At 41.1% G+C, this 17,422-nt stretch overlaps 1 protein-coding gene across 1 annotated transcript in view; it reads left to right on the forward strand.

The window, feature by feature from the left end:
• LOC117282745 (sodium channel protein Nach-like) overlaps nucleotides 1-17,422 on the forward strand; it is a 101,073-nt gene that overhangs the window by 70,568 nt on the left and 13,083 nt on the right. The gene's annotated exons all lie outside the window — the stretch shown is intronic.

Genomic DNA, 17,422 nt, shown 5'->3' on the forward strand with positions numbered 1-17,422 from the left:
CACCTCACCTCACTTCACCTCACGTCACCACACGTCACCTCACCTCGCCTAACTTAACAGCAGGCAATGGTACCCCACAGTTACTGATTGATGCGCACAAGTCTACTGTGCAAATCTAACCTAACCTAACCTAACCAAATTAACTTAATTGACGCAAGTAAGGTGTTTGGTATAGAATTAAAAGCAGAGAAATCTAAGTATATATTGCTGTCTCGTCATCAGAATGCAGGACCTTTGATAATATGGATCAGTTCAGATGTTTGGGAATGACGATAGCAAATCAAACCCTGTTTCAGGAGCAAATTAAGAGTAACTTGAACTCGGGCAATGCATGGTACCATTCAGGTCAGAACATATTGTGACATGTTGACCCCTACCTCCCCAGCTGTACGTGGCGGTAACGTAACGCTCGCGTTACTGCGGTAATAGGCGAGTTCCCGCCCCGCCACTCCCCTCCGCGGTGACGTCACCGAGGGATATCGCGGTCGCTAGGCAACGCGAGTCAACAGCGGCGACGTTACGATAGTAACAGCGGTTACCTCCGCTAGCGTTACATAGCAACACAGCGCCAGGCAAAAAGGGTGCCTATTACGTGGCCGTTTTCCCGTATTGTCCGATCGGGGCTACATAGGGAGCAGCGAAGGCTATTCACAGTGAGTTATAAAGCAACAGTCGCCGAGGTCAGTTGTATTGTGGCATTTGGAGTGTACTAATTGTGATACTGCAGATAGCAGTAATCGTAAATCTGTAATTTGGATGATTGTAAGTGCGAATGTGAAATAAAATTCGCTACATCGAATACATCGAGAATTTATTTGTCGCGATATACGCCCGATACGCGACAATATTGGCTTCTCATCTGATGTCTAGACACATAAAAATTTGAACATACAAAATTATAATGCTGCCTGCGCTTCTGTATGGGTGTGAAACTTTGTCTCTGACATTAAGGGATGAACTCAGACTGAGGGTGTCTGAGAACAGGGTGTTGAGGAGAATCTATTAACCGAAGAGAAATTAAGTGACGGCAGGTTTCCAGAAGGAAAGAGTCTACTAGGAAGAGCAAGACGTAGATGGATGGACAATATTAAAATGGATCTTAGAGAGACAGGATGGGATGGTATGGATTGGATTGATCTGACTCGGAATAGGGACCAGTGGAGGGCTATTGTGAACACGGCAATGAACCTTCGGGTTCCATAAAGTGCTGGCAAATTCTTGAGTAGCTGCAGAATTGGCGGCTCCCCAAGAAGGGCTCAGGTCCATGATGTTAGTTGCTTAATTATTATGACATAATTATTCTGGAGTCAATGGGAAAGATTATTCTAAAATGTGTCGGTATAGCTGGTCTCCCGTCGGAGATTCAAGCGGAGACCTCCGGAATATGAAGCAGCAGTACTAGCCACTTGACTGCAACTTCCGTGAGCGTACAGAAGTAAAACACAGGCATTTAAAGTGTTGGAACTGAGACTGTCTGCATAACAACAAGTTTCGCAGTGTTTACCTCTCTTATATTGCAACGCCATCTTAAATATAGCACCCAACACTTAAAAATACCAGCAATTCCAAATATAAGTATTTTATTCAAATGCTCTTATTTCTTGTAATGATAAAATGAATGGAACATGTCCTCGCATGCGAACAGCACACATGTTCCTCTCTCCTTCAACTGCGTTTGTTCATTTTCAGGCGCCTACACAAACTTGTGGGCGCATGGACCAGCTTCATAACTGCTGGGCGGATTTCCTTGACATTTTAATTTGAGAATTTTCCGAATATTGAGGAGCCATTTTAATTTAAATTGAAATTGGACATGCTTAATGACGACTTTGCATGACCACCTAAGCGATTTTCTGGCCGCATCGCTAAATATTTACCTTGAAGATATTTTTAACAGCAATTGTAGTGAGAAATGTTACATAAATTTTATATCGAACATAATTTCTCTGCTAATTGTATACGGTATAAGATATGATTGAAGAAAATGGATGTATGAGCAGAAATTCTTCGAATTTTCGTGTTCCTCAACGAACCATGGCCTCCGGAACAAAATCACGGCGAATATGAGCAAGATAAGCTTTTCGTTAGATTCAGGCTCCATTAAAATCATGTTTGCTTTATTCTTATAAAGTTGTACACGGTTACATTAAGGCTTCGAAACAAGTGCTGAACAACTGATACATGTTTAATTTTTTATTCTATAATAATAGGTACATGAATCTCCTTTGCAGGAGATAAAGGGCCTGGAGCGTGAAACTGATTACTCAACTCCTCGTGCTGAGGTAAAAAATTGGGGAGCTATTCTTCCAATTCCCAATACGTCTTCGTAAGTTAATAATTAATGAAGCCTAGGGATGACTTTATCTTAATCTTCATTTTGATTGTATAACAACAAAAATCACGATTCAGCAGACACATATAGGTTTGACTCCCCATCGGTCTGAATATCGTAACAGAACAGTGAACATTCGCCTGTAAATCCAATGTGGGGTTGCTTTAAAGGAAGAGTCTATCACGGGTTAAATTATTTCGCTTACAATTCCTTCTGTCGAACGCGTTTGTTAAATGTACATTGTATATTTTAACAACTTGTTACATCTTATTGTGTCTTTTTAGGGTCGCAAATTAATTTCTGGTGTGAAATACTAAGAAGCGTAGAGAAACCCATTAAGTAAGCATTGGATTTCGATGTATTATTATTATTATTATTATTATTATGCATCCGGTACTTAATATTTCTTGCGTTCCTTTGGATTATTATATCTGAATTTGCTAGATTTAATGCTGGAGATGTATACTTCATGTTCCATGGTAAATTTAGGTTTGATCTGAATAGGTAAGTGGTAACTCTTTTAGAGCTCAAAGAGTACTTTATAAGTTTTCTCATAAATTTCCTCCGTACTAAAAGTAAATTGGTAAATAACATAAAACGAGACTCTATTTAGTTCTAGATATTTTGACGCGTGTATGCATGGTGGATATTTCATGAAATGCAAGTAAAAACTCTTCTGAATATTTTGGCTCTTCTCCAGTGTGAGATCTGTAACGTTATTTACTTTCCCTCCTCTCGCTTCCACTTTGGAACATGGGGCTGATTTCTCAGTTCCATGATCATTTTACAGACGGTAGAACTTTTTGGACGGGTGATTAGCTCGTCGCAAGGTCTCTACCTAAACAGAGGACAACACAAACACGGAATAAACGCATACACACACCAAACATCCATGCCTTATGTGGGATAAGAACCCACGATCCCGGCTTCCGAGCGAGCGAGGAGAGTACATGCCTTAGACCGCTCGGCTACCGTGACCGGCTGTAAAATTTTTAGCCCTATACTAATCAGAGTGTATCTGCGACAAACAAACAGAGATATCAGTGGTTTATACAGAATCGCAAAAGAATGATTAATGCCCTACTGTAAAAATTTTCCTTATAATATTTTGAGATGTTTAACTTTAGAGCCCCATATCTTGAAAAGCCAAACGTTAGGGCATTCTCTTCCTTTTGCAGTAACAAACAGTGGTAACATAGAGTTATGAAAGAAAGGTTTTCAGAGCCCAGACGAAACGTATCTCTACACTGCAACGTGAATCTCGATCACTTACCACACTGGTCCAATGGGCATGATTGGTGCACGCTAAATTAGCTCTCGAACAAGCCAGCTGAAGTGTCTCGGTTCAGTACCCCGTGTAGTATTTATGCGTGTCTGCGTGCCATTTTCCACAGTCGCTCTTAATCAAAATTTTATTTCATTAGCTGCAGCTGGCTAATCACCTGTTACCTGCTGTGTTCATACGAAGGGAAAAAGTTGAGTGCTTTCGGAAAGCCATGTCACGTGGAACGGATAAGGTAATTGGTGAGAGTGCGGGAAGTAGAGATTAATTTAGATTAAAGAAAGATCATGATGCTATTTCTCTTACATCCCTCGTCGTAAGTATAATAATTCATTTATTAATTCATTCATCCATCCATAGCTCTACAGCCCTTTTGTTTGGCCCTGGCCTCTTTTTCAGTTTCGTAATGTTTTTTTACACAGATGGTAGCACTGTTTGGACGGGGAATCGGCCCGTCGCAAGGCCGCTACCTACGCACAGAACAACACAAACACAGAATAAACGCAGGGACAAACATCCATGCCTTTGAGTGAGAACTGAACCCATGATCCCAGCGTTCGAACGACGAGTGAAGACAGTTCGTGCCTTAGGTAGGCTGCACACCTGCATGCGTCAAGACATGTAACAGTCAAGACACGATGTCTGCGACATGACGCAAAGAAAGGAGCAGAGTTGAAACGAATGAGATTATGAAAACCGCCGCACACCGGTCTCAGGCATGACGTCACTACGCCAAGAAGCCATTTACTGAAGCACAGATGGTTGGATTAATACTGTCACGTGTATGAGTGACTACAGACGGGTTTTTGATTGGATGTTCGGATTTATTGCGCCTTATATACTCATACAGTTCGAGACTACAGGCAATACAGCGCTATCGCTATCCTACACGCTTTGCAGCTCACCGTTACACACGCACTACCGTCTCATCTTTCACTAGCTGTATCCTGGCAACGGATTTCATAAAAGCTTCACTGTCACTTCAGATCACACATGAAGTCTTCTTTTCACAGTATAATTCCTACCTTGCCATTATTTTGCAGCTATCATTTCCGAAGACTCAACTCAATTCAGTTCCTCTGCTCCCAAGCTCATATCCCGGCAGGCTGGCGACTCTAAACTCGACTCTTCACTTCCGACTACTGTTCTAGCTTGCCGAGCACTTCTTTGTAACCACTTTGCACTGATCACACAGAAAACACAGCCTCTGTTGTTACAGAGGCGTGTTTAATGATCCGTTGCCTAGTAATGGATGTCTTATTGTTGCGCCCTTTGGCTCCCACGGGAATGTGTTTACAGATTCCTTGCCTAACAATGGGTATGCATGTCACAATACTATAATTTAATGTTTGTGGGAATGGGGACTGTAATAACTAAGCACAAATCTGGAGGGTTTTCAGACATCTCGATAAAAATGAAACACTCACTTCATAGTTTGTATTCTGTATTTCACATTAAACGCTTTTGCATACTGTACTGTAGAACGGAAACTTAACACTTTTTTCAATAGAAAAATTCTCTCTTCTCCATAATTTTCTTGCTAATATCCCATGGTCGCTAGAAAACGATACGTAGTTCTTGTACTGCATAACTCAGTCTATGCTCTCTGCTCTTTCTTTGCTAGTTAACCGCAAAGAGGTCAATGCATAAAACGATTAGTGTTCAAAGTAGTTTACTGGAGGCACAAATATTTAATTCCTAAAGGGACCACCATGTGGCGTCAAATTAGTGACTAAGAGAAAAGACGTACAAGTCATATTCTTTGCCTTTAAAAACTGAATTATAATAAGTAAAAATAACTCGCCATTCTTCTCTTGCTGTGAGGCAATTCTCAATAGTCATTTAAGAGATTAAAGAAGAATAAAAATTCATAGAACACTTCTTCTTCTACAGGGATACATATTCATAAGACTGCCGTAATAAATGAGCAATTGATTAATTACTATACAACTTGTCTTAAACATGTGAAATGAAACGTATCGCAAAACAGTAATATTTTGGATTAGTATATTTTCTGCTAGGATCCTGGTAAAGGCAACTGGGGTAGTATTTCAGGCGAAGAGCAAGATAGCCTTCAAATAGGCTAAGAACACGTCATCTCTCTGAACCCTCTCCAACTTATCACTCATGTCCTTCCTCCCTTGACGCCAAATTCCGATGGAAGGAGCATATTAAGAAGAAGCAAGAGGAACTGCAAATCAAATTTCGAAAAATGAACTGGCTGATCTGACGTCGATCAGAACTGTCAATGTACAACAAGCTGCTCCTGTATAAACAAATGCTGCGACCAGTCTGGACATATGGCGTCCAACTATGGCGATGTGCGAGAAAATGCAACATCGAAGTAATCCAACGATACCAGAACAAAGTACTAAGATGCATAGCAGATGCGCTCCGGTATGTACGCAACAGGGACCTCCATTGAGACCTCGGTGTCGAAACAGTCGCATCCATTATTGCAAGATACGCCACCTCACACGAAAACCGACTTCGACAATACATCAATGAAGAAGCGTCCAGGTTCCTAAATGTGGGAAACCTAACCAGGCGACTCAAACGGACCAAACCTTACGAACTAGCCAAGCAGCCCGACAGCTAAGGGATCCGATGGGCGAACTTAACTTCATATAATCTTAGTAACTTAGTGTCAAATTAAAACAGATTGTTAGTTCAAGCGAACTAGTCTTTGTAACATTTTGCTTACATCTTGTGGCAGCCAATAAAAAAAATAATACCCTTCCTCCATCTGTGCTGCAAGCTATGGTCTATATTGTGTCAGCTAGTCAGAACGGGCCACCAAATGTGGATTCGTTTTCTGCCTATTTCCTATGTAAGAGTTGCGCTTCTACAGCACCGCAGTTTCAGCATTTGTCAAAGATAACTGAAATAAATTTAAACTAAGATAGGACCAGTTGCCGCCTCAATATCCAATAACTTATTAAGAGCCGCGTTAGTAAAAATCGATGGAAAACTATCATTAAAATATAAGTTATATTTAAGAAGTAGTACTTAGTCACATTTTTGTGTTACGAAGTGGAAAGGATGGGACATTCTGTCGGTACATTCAGAAGCGATCGGGGTTTCTCCTTGATGAAGTGACAGGATATAGCACTCGCTACACTTCCTCAATAAAGCTGTAAAACCAGGACTGTATTCCTTTGAGAAAAGAAAGGGTGGACGGTTATTGTCACTAACATTCAAGCGGTAAGGGGTTCAAACACCGGAGCTACGGAAGGGAATTTTAAACCGAGCCGCCAAAGAGGCAATCAAATGAATAAAAAAAAAATAATTTTGATTGGTAGATGCCAATTTCAGGAAAACTCATCAAAGCCAAACTGGGCCAATAAGGCAAGTTTCAAGGAGGAGTTCCTTTGCGGAAGTTTGGCCTCAGAGAGTTTGTTACTGCGGAGAGCCATATTCCCCAAAGAGTCGTCTCCAAGAATCAAAGTGATACAGACGCGAAACGGTGATCCGACGTCCACGATTTGCTAAACATTATAAGAATTATAAGTTCAATAAAGATATAATTAAACGTAGTTGTGTAGCCAGTGTTCGTGAAAATAGTGAACACCATCTTCTTCCCGTCCTACTGGAGTGAGGCCCGATACGCCCTGAGACGGAGTCCGTCTCTCCCTGAGAAAGCCAGACGGACTCAAGACTCACCTGCCCGGTTATCTTTCAGCTGTAAGCTACTGACGTACGCTTACTGGCTCCCAAATTTCACTCCCTGCCTCCCAAGTTAAACTACACGTTTCACAGAGAGCCTGCGGAAGATGACCAGAGCGCTAACAAGGAAAGTGCTGGAGGTAGAAGCAGTGAGGGGTGAGGATAGTCGCAATAAAGGAGGCCCTAGTTACATTAAGTAGCCAAAAACATTTGGCAAAACCAGCTAGCGGCCATCAGTGGAGGGACGGTTATACTACTGACCATACATCCTCATGTACGGTTGACTTTGATTGCGTTATCTTGGAAACAAAACCAAGAAAGCTGTCATTCTGTTTGAGAAGCTCATCTGAAGGACTCATATGTTTTTACACATCCTTCTTATTTGTCAGTCAAAGTGGTCGAGCGGGCTAAGACTTGAAATGTCTTCGCTCTGTTCAACACTGGGATCACGGGTTCGATTCCCACTAGAAGAATGTATGTCCGCGTTTTTTCTGTGTTTGTGGTGTCCTATGTAAGCAGCGGCCTTGCGATGGGCTACCTGTACGATTCACAGTTCCAGATTAATTCCGAACAACAGACCAGCGGGCCTAATCCACCAAGAAGAAGAAAAGGAAGGTCTACGAGTATACACGCATTCACGGTACATTAACCTGTGAAGGATGGCCGCGCCATACCTCAAGCAGTTGGTCGCTGGCTTCCCACCGCGGTGACCCGTGTTCTATCCCGGGTCTGGTCAAGAGGGATTTGTGGTGGACAAAGTGGCGCTGGGGGAGGTTTTCTCCGAGTACTTCGGTTTCACCTGCCGATCTTCATTCCACCAATTGCTCCACAATCACCCTCGGCTATCATCTGGGGCTGGTAAAATAGGCCAGAAGTGGCCGCAGTACAAGGGACTTAGTCCCACCCCACTAGCAATAAAAAAGAACGCTGAAGGATAGATTTTAAATAAAGAATATAACCAAAACCTATCCAACCGTTCAGACGTGACTGAGGCAAACAAACATCCGTGCATAGACATAGACTGACGGCATTCCAAACACCTTTCTTTAATATTCTGGGGGTTTGGGGTGCTCAATCTCATAAGTCTGTCATAAGTTAGAGCTCAAATTTTTCGTGATCACAATTTTATCTCATGAGCATTACACATATAAGAAAGTAAAACCTGCATGCCACTGAAAATCATGAGCTACGCATGCGCAACTGCAAGAAAGAGAACACTATCAGCAAACGGCGAAAGGTGCCGTGTGTGTACCAAGCATTTATATCATGTGAGAAGAGATTGACTGAATCGGAAAATCAAAAGAGATTTGTTCCTAGCGAATGACTAATTCGTAAAAAGGGAAAAATTTCTCCCCATCTGCAGGGATCATTAAATTTAGTCAAATTAACTTGAAGTGTGAAAGTACATTTCGGTATCGACTGTCCTTCAGCTTTTATTTTTAAGGAGAGTCCTGCCACCTGTTGAGGAGCGAATAATGCAGGAACTTAACTTGTGGTTGCTTCAGCTCTGTGTAGATGTCGTTACCAATAACTAGAAACCTGTTTCATGGGAAAATGTTCGAATAGTGAACAAACACCACAATTTTCTTCAAAAAATATTCAGTCCAATATTTCGCTGAACTGGAACTTCTTGAACATTTTAGATGAAATTATATTTATGGTTTCCTTAGAAATGCAGGTAACTTCGCGCCAGTATTCTGAATTCCAGCACGTACTTTGGCATTTTGTTTGCCTTCATCCTGCATACACCAGTGGTTCTCAACCTTTGTCAGACCGCAGCCCGGTAAATTCTTTTTTCTATAAGACGAGGGTCAGGTATTGGGCCGCGGCCCGGTGGTTGAGATACACTGGTGTACATGACGTGTTCAATTATTTTTGTGGTCTCCTTTTATTGCTAGTGGAGTGGGACTAAGTCCCTTGTACTGCGGCCATTTCTGGCCTATTGTCCCAGCCCCAGATGATAGGTGAGAGTGATTGTGGAGCAATTTGTGGAATGAAGATTGGCAGGGGAAACCGAAGTACTCGGAGAAAACCTGTCCCAGCGCCATTTTGTCCACCACAAATCTCACTTGTTCGAACCCGGGCCGCCGCGGTGGGAAGCCAGAGACTACCCGCTTGAGATATGGCGCGGCCTTTTGTGGTTTTCATTTTCATTGATAATACGTATTTGAAACAGTCTCCCTTTTATGCATGCATTTCGTTGTTTATCTGGTCTTGAAAAATCCAACGGGTATTACCACTATACCCTTCCAGAGCGTGTTAATCTTCCGTAATCTTAGTTTTCTCTCGCTTTATGTTACATAAATATATATTTTGTTATGTATTAACTATGTTTGCGTTTATGCCATGCCAGCTGGTACACCCAACTTATTCATGCAGTTATAGTAGGCCAATTGTAGATCTGTAAAGTATTGCAGCATTAGTTTAATGTCCGTTGAGAACTGAACTGAAAGAATCCTCAGCTGTTATATACCCAGGCCATTTTTTTACACATTTAACACGATTCAGTGATAACTCTAATTTTTAAACGCCAACAGGCATGAGAACCGGTAATAACTGTTCAATGCTCTTACAATGTACAATAACCAGTGGTGCCCTTTTAACGCCTGGGTATATGGGCATCCAGCCAGACACACACGCAGTGGCTTTTACAAATACGGAAGCCTTCGGTATCCTGTATCATCTGCAGATATAATGTCACGTGTCTCACAGTGACTAAGACGCGGGTTTGGATTAGTGAATCGGTTTGTTGGATCTCCACTAGTCGTACTTACAATCAGTTCTTACACTCTCAAGATTACTGTAACTTTAATACTCGTATATGTAACGTCACCCGGGTCTAGTCAAGTGGGATTTGTGGTGGACAAAGTGGCGCTGGGGCTGGTTTTCTCTGAGTACTTCGGTTTCCCCTGCCAATCTCCATTCCACCAAATTCTCCATCATCATAATCACCCGGGGCAGGCTACAATAGGCCAATCAGTGGCCGCCATGCCGAATGGACGCAGTTGGACTCCACCACTCACTAAGCGAATTAAAAAAAGAAAATTATGTAACGTCACGCACTAAGCCTTCTAATTCTTCTGGCCACAGCGCTGTTCCCCTGGAACTTCGGAACTCGCGTGAAGTTAATTCCCATTCCCTTATTCTCTCATATCTTCTCTGCACGGACCACGCACAGAAAATAGAGTTCTAACGTTGCTTAGTGCAGACCTCACAGAAAACAATTCACGTGACAGCCATCTCAGTTCCTTGGCGCGCTGATTGTTGCCTAGAAACGAGCTATAAATATTCGTCCTATTGTTACCTGCGCGTATCGCGGGGTGTTTATCAAGCCGTTGCCTGGCAATGCCTTTACTTGTCACAAAAATTTTGTATGGAATGATAAGCCGTATCATTATTGTCACTTTGGAGGAATGTGTATGAAATAGGCTGTGACATATTTCATGGCACTGTCTTGAAATTTTCCTGGTTGGACTGTGATAAAGTGAAAGACCATTTCAGGGTTATGGTAGTAAATTCTAAAGCATGAGCAGATGTATGCCCCGGTAAAATTATTTCTTTTTCCTATCTTCAACCATCACCAACTTCTTTCTTTCTTTCTTTCTTTCTTTCTTTCTTTCTTCCTTCCTTCCTTCCTTCCTTTCGTACTTCTTATCTCTTTCCTTCTTTCATCCTGCGTTCATATCTAATTTTTTTATTTGTCTAGCATGTCATTATTCGTCCCTCTCTTTTACAATATAACATTATACATACTCGTAAGTATGGCAAGAAGAGCACCCTTACAGGATAACAATGAAAACCACCAACCCCGCTATTAATTACGTTATCTCAGAGCTTTCCTTAATATTCATATCTTCTGTGAGCGGAACCCAACATACACACGCAGAGGCTACTACAATTATAAATATTTTAGATGTTTTAAAAATCACGATATAGTGGTATATTATTATGGGTAAGTAAAGCTATCGCTGTATCAGGCCTTGGAGGCCCATAGGGTTGTGAGATGTTGAGGCTCCCATATTTTCTAGACAATCGGCTCATAGATGGCGGTAAGTTTGTCAGCTCTACGCGCCGGCCGCCCTTTACCCCCAAGAACATTCCAAGAATATTCCTGGTTCTCATTTCTGTTAGAGGCTGAGTCGACCCCAGGGCCATAGTGCAGCTGGAAGGATTAGGTAAATTGAAACAAATCCAATGACCTCATCGGGATTCGATCCCGCGACCTTCCGGCTTGTAGCATAGTGCCTCGACCAACTACGCTACCGCGTGCCCCTTATTATTATGGGTATAATATTTTATTTGAGCATACTGCGTATCTTACGCTTTAAAATTCAGAGTAAACAATTATTAAATCGCCGCTAGACGTAGTGATGTAGAGTAGGTTTTGGACGGACTGTACAGAGTTCGCATCTGCTCTTCTCGCTTCTCTGTACTTTGCCTGAAGACTGAAAGAAAGAGAAGAGGGCCTCTGCAGCTTCGCAATATATAGAAACTTAAATTTAAAAGAATAAAATGAACAATGTCCAAAAACACCCCCCCCCCCCAACAACAACAATGAACTACAGGACTCTGCCTTTCTTGACCGAGCTGCCAAGTAGTAAATAAAATGTAACTTCACATAGCTCAATTTGTTAAGTAAATATTTTTACGATAAGCAGATAACACTGGAATGCTGCTACATAAATTGCATTCCAAAAACAACTATTCAAGTACCACTTCCTGCAGGCAGTAAGCAGAGCCTGTTCCTTCTTTGTTTCAACCCCGAAGATGGAAGTGACATGTTTATCCGAAAATTCGGTTAACTTTCTCCGGACTATACGACATTATGTCCCAGAATATAGAACTCTGCAGTAATTTCGTTTGTAACACCTTTTGTCGCCCTTCGCATGAAATCATTTGTCAGAGTCGAACCTGTTCATGACGTAGCACAGTTAGGGATTCTGTGGATGGAAGAGGACCCTACGTATTGCATCGATTGCAAAGGAGAATAAGCAGAAGGTGATTCATTCGGTGTGAATACAGGAAGTGGTTATTTCTTAGTCCTTTACAAATTTGTTCCTACAAACATAAAGGTAATGTTGTTGGGATTAATTAAGCACCGTGTCATGAATACGTATGGGGAGTGAAGGTATAGCTCCACGCATATTTAACTTCGGCACTGATTAGATGGAAGTCAGTAGTCACCTTAACACCCCAACCATTTTGTCCGTGGGGAAATTAGAGCAGGTATATCGTTTCTGATGTAACTAATATTGAAGGTTTCAAACGACGGTGCATATAAATCTTCTGACTATAATTCTGGACACTGTCCATCATGGCAGCTTCCTTCCAGACCACATTTTTGTGAAAGTGGTTCTGTATCCTTCGTCAAGTGAGAGGACGAATTAAGGAATCATATTCGTTGGTTCCCTCAGCGGAACCTGTAGATAAGTACTCAAACCCTAGAAGTCTGTGAAAATGGGACGATGAACCAAGTATAAAAAAAAAACAGTCAGTTTATGAAATGTAAGCTTAGCGTAACAACTTTGACTCATTCACTCGTCTTGGTTTATTCCGAAAAAATGAAATGTCCTATCATCTAGGATATAACGTTGTGTGATCAGTTGAAATTCAATCGATGTTTCAGTGTATCTTTGCTTACAACTTGCCTCATGCTGGTTTATAGCTAGGCTTATTCTTCGACCCTGAAGATGTAGACGACTTATTGTTCCGAAACGTTGATTGAACTTCAAAGAACTATGCGGCGTTTTATCCCTGAATGTGGGACTAATATTTTCGCTCCGAAAAATATTAAACTGCTTATACTCGAGAAGCCTAGAAACGCTTTCAAATCTTTGCGTAAAATTCCCTTCATTTCTGTCCAATGTTAAAGAAAACTGGAAAGTGTCGACACATTTTAATAATTCTGCCTAATTTAAAATTGAATGACTATGCGTTCAGTAGTTGCTAAGTTGTTACATCTGAAGAGACGGACGGGCGGGCGGGCACGCAGGCAGGCAGGTAGGCAGGCAGGCAGGCAGGTAGACAGACAGAAAACGCTAGCTTATGGGTGCGTCTTTGAAGCTCATTTGTTGCGAACCACCAAGAAAATAGCACAAGTGCACGTATATTCGTGTCACTTTTGTAAGAGAAGAGAGAATCATCCATCGCTAGAACTCGGTAGTTCAGTCAAATATCAAGAACTTCTCAGAAGACCTAATGCCACCTACTTCCCTTCGCGCATTTCAATCGGAGTATATTATGATGCAGCAAAGAATTGTAACGTAATATTTATACAATTCATTCACGACTTTCATAAATTAAGATCATACACTTAATCACACGAATACAGTCTACTGCGCTCAAGTCTAGGGAAAATATGTGAATCAGTACCTACGTACAACACCTGAAAGTTTAATTCAAACGTGTGAACCCGAAGAGATGGAAAACTATGTAATATTTGAGGCTTTCACGGCGGTGACTATGAAGAAAGCAGTCTTTGGGATTTGGCACCGTGTATATGTGGTGTTAACCGACGTTTCGGAGGAACGTCGGTTAACACCACATATACACGGTGCCAAAATCCCAAAAGACTGCTTTCTTCAGATGGAAAACTGTTTACTCTGAGCCTATATATAGCTACATGTTGCCTGCTCCAGCTCTCATTCAGTATCAATAAAGTGAAACGTTGCATGTCATGAATATCAGCCGAATGTCCGACATACGAGTAGATTACAGATAGAATGCCATAGAATAGTGTAGAATATAAACATAAACCAAAGTGGCTTATATCAATAGAGCGCTAGCGACATTGACCGACTAATGTACCTAACGAGATGTAGGATTCCCAGTTTATTGATTAAACCGGCTACAATAACGAAGAACAGACATTACGGTTATGTTACGTGGACAGTTACAAGAGATACTTTGTTGTGAGATGGCAAAAAGATAAGTGTGACAGTCAGAGCGTGTTCATACTGAGATCCTAAATATATATTCTTCATGTTGTCAGCCATTAGTAACACAGAAAACGAGTTTTATTATTAGTTGTAAAATAAAATACATGACAAAGGGAAGACACCTTCATATCAAAATAGTAATTACCAGGCCAGACATAAATGCTTAAAGAACAAACCATTTTGCCTTATGCTGAGTCAGTTGTATTAAAATACTTCATCACAGTTGATTTTTTATTTTACATCATTTTCCCATCTCAGATTTTCTAGTTGAATTCTGAAAAGTTTTTCCACCAGAATGCCGCTGTCCAGTTTATAGGGCTCACAATTTAACAAACCTAGCGAAAAGACAAGAGCATATAGCATGCATACATTACAATATATTTCTATCTCATGATTTCAATAGATACCACTCAATAATTGTGAAGAGGAAGTTGCTAACAAAATACTGAAAAAGCAGATATGATGCTACGTTTATCTTGTCTTTGGGAACACTAGAAATCTCCGGGGATCATGAAGGTTGTGCTTGTTTCTGGTCACAGAAAGACACACCACTTTTGGGAGAAAATTGTGTCATACATGAAGGCGACTTATTCTTCAAAGCAACGAACAGTCTAGCATATTGAGACTGCACGTGTCCTGAACTTTACCACCTGTGCGTATCAATTTCCAAATAAACTCTAAAGGGTTCTGTCAAAGGTGTATAACACTCGGGATTACTGGGTTTTGGGACTTTGTCCATCGTCCCATATTCTGAGGAACACTATAGAATACGGCGTTTCGGAAGATGGATCTGCTTCCATCCTCACGTGTGAGAGTGGGAGACACCAGGTGATTCAGTTTCCGGAACATTATGTTCTATGGCGTTAATTAGAATACCGGACGGTGGACAGAGTCCAAACCCCCAGTAATCTCGAGCAGTTTCCAAAATACACTTCTAAGCAAAAATTTAAGGTATGCGCAAAGATGCTTGAAATTATACTTTTATTTACTGATTTATTCACTGACACTGTTTCAGTGTGATTCCCGACCTCTGTCTAAAAGAAAACTTGATGAAGGCTCTTCTGAAATCTTTAAGAATTGCGTGACGATCCTCAGCAAATAATATAACGCAAAGCGCGAAGTACATTTTTGCCTACGAGAGCTTTTATGGATGTTTCCACACAACAATGAAGTAATCTGTAAGTACATCAGTGTCAAATATCAATACTTTACGAGTAACATATTTATTTATTACAATAATTGGAATTACTTTGGCTTATAGTGTATTTCTTACTTTCTGTCGTGCTGCACAATATGTTTATATACTTTGATAATAACAACTGTCAACAAACAATGGTAAAATGGACTAAATAACAATTTTAATAATATACTTCACGCAGTTTCGCCACTGAGATATCAGTGAGTCTATTTCGACGGCAATTTCCAGTCTTATGTCAAAACTGAATGACCCCTCGATTCATAGGGTAGGCAACCATTAGTACTGCTCTCATTGTAGCTTAGTCCACGAAATCTGCCCTAAGACTTTCGTCCCTGTGGCTCGGTAATTTTTAAACCAATTCCATAGAGCAAAGCCCTTCTTTAGAAGTTAAGGGTCGCTCAGCTAGCCGAGATATCCTGCTTTCTTGGAAGCAGAGGGTTCAGAATCATGTTCACAGCAACCCTCTAGCGGTCCCTGCTATCATCCAAATGAATCAGATGTACATCTTAACATGCTGTTTATTTAAGATCGATTTTATTAATATCCTCACATCTCTAAAGTCTACCAAATTACTTCTCCCCCGCTAAATTTTCGAAGATATTTGCGTCTATTCCATACCCAGTCCACATCATTGTCCTTCATCTGAACACTTAGGGGCTCTTCATGGGAAATACGGAAACTTTCATCTATCCTTACTTGGCCATATTAGATAATGATATGTCTGCTGCTACGCTTGCGCTAGCCGGGGTAGCTCAGTACGTAAATCGATTTCGCTACGAGCTGGAGGACGGAGGAATTTGAGTTCGGTTCCCGGTAAAGACAGTCGATTCTTATCTTCTCTACAACGTTCCGGCCGGTTCTGAAACCCAGTCTTCTGTACAATGGACACGGGTTGGGGGGGGGGGTCTGTCTTCCCTGGGTAAAGAGAGATGGGTGTGAAGTTGACTAGTCACCTCCATCTAGCGCCGAGGTTTAAAAGCTCCATTCCCCAATACGTCCTCAGGCCGTGGTGCTTAATTAATTAAGTACAGAGATGTCTTTATTGATAAGTATCCATTCGTCATGTATAAAATATACTTCCTTGAGAATGGCTTCCGAATTTAGTTTCGAAACCACTGTCGGTAATAAAATATTTTTCATTGTGAAGTTCATTCGTTCTTTCAGAATGTCTATACTTCTTCTTTTTCTTTTTCTTTCATTCCTATTGCTCCTATTTGGAATACAGGGCATCCGTGAAACTATTCGCTTCACTTAAGTTTCTTAATCCAAGACATTCGGTATGATTCCTTGGATGGGGTAACAACCCGTCGCAAGGCCCCTACCCAATACAAACACAGAATAAATGCAGACAAACATCCATGCCTTGAGGGGGATTCGAACCAACGATCCCAGTGTTCAAGGGGGTGAAAACAATTCATGCCTTAGATCGCTCGGTCAGTGTGACCGGCAAAGCCAGTACTAAGTACAAAGCAAGCGAACTGAAATTAACTCTCCATGGAGAATACAGAGAAGAAAGAAGAGCACATAAAATCTTAAAGTTTTAAAAAAACTAGCTGACGTTTTGGTTTGGATGTATTATTCGAAAGACACAAAGTTCAGATCTCGTCCTTCGCCACGTAACCTGACAGAGATCTTCAGTGTTTTTCTTCAGTCCTAGTGCAGGTGTAGCTAACCACAGATAGGCTACGACCATCAACTTTCAAGTTCATATCTAGCCTTCAGATTCGACGCCATATAATCATTACAATTACAATATCGTTTTTGAGTAACTTGTGAATCAATCATAAATCATACAGTAGTTAGATTATATTTCTACATCATGGACAAAGGTAAACTCAGATGGGATTTTGAAGGCTCTTCGTGTGTATAATGTATTATACAGAACACATAGTAAGATGGTTCTTCACTAACTTGCTACTATTTGGATATGAAGTAAACCTGACATGGCATAAAACACGTCTGGTTTAACGATAATACGCAGTAATTTATGTGTCACATAGATTCTA

The sequence above is a fragment of the Cryptotermes secundus genome, unplaced genomic scaffold (assembly GCF_002891405.2).
Source record: "Cryptotermes secundus unplaced genomic scaffold, Csec_1.0 scaffold979, whole genome shotgun sequence".
NCBI lineage: Eukaryota > Metazoa > Arthropoda > Insecta > Blattodea > Kalotermitidae > Cryptotermes > Cryptotermes secundus.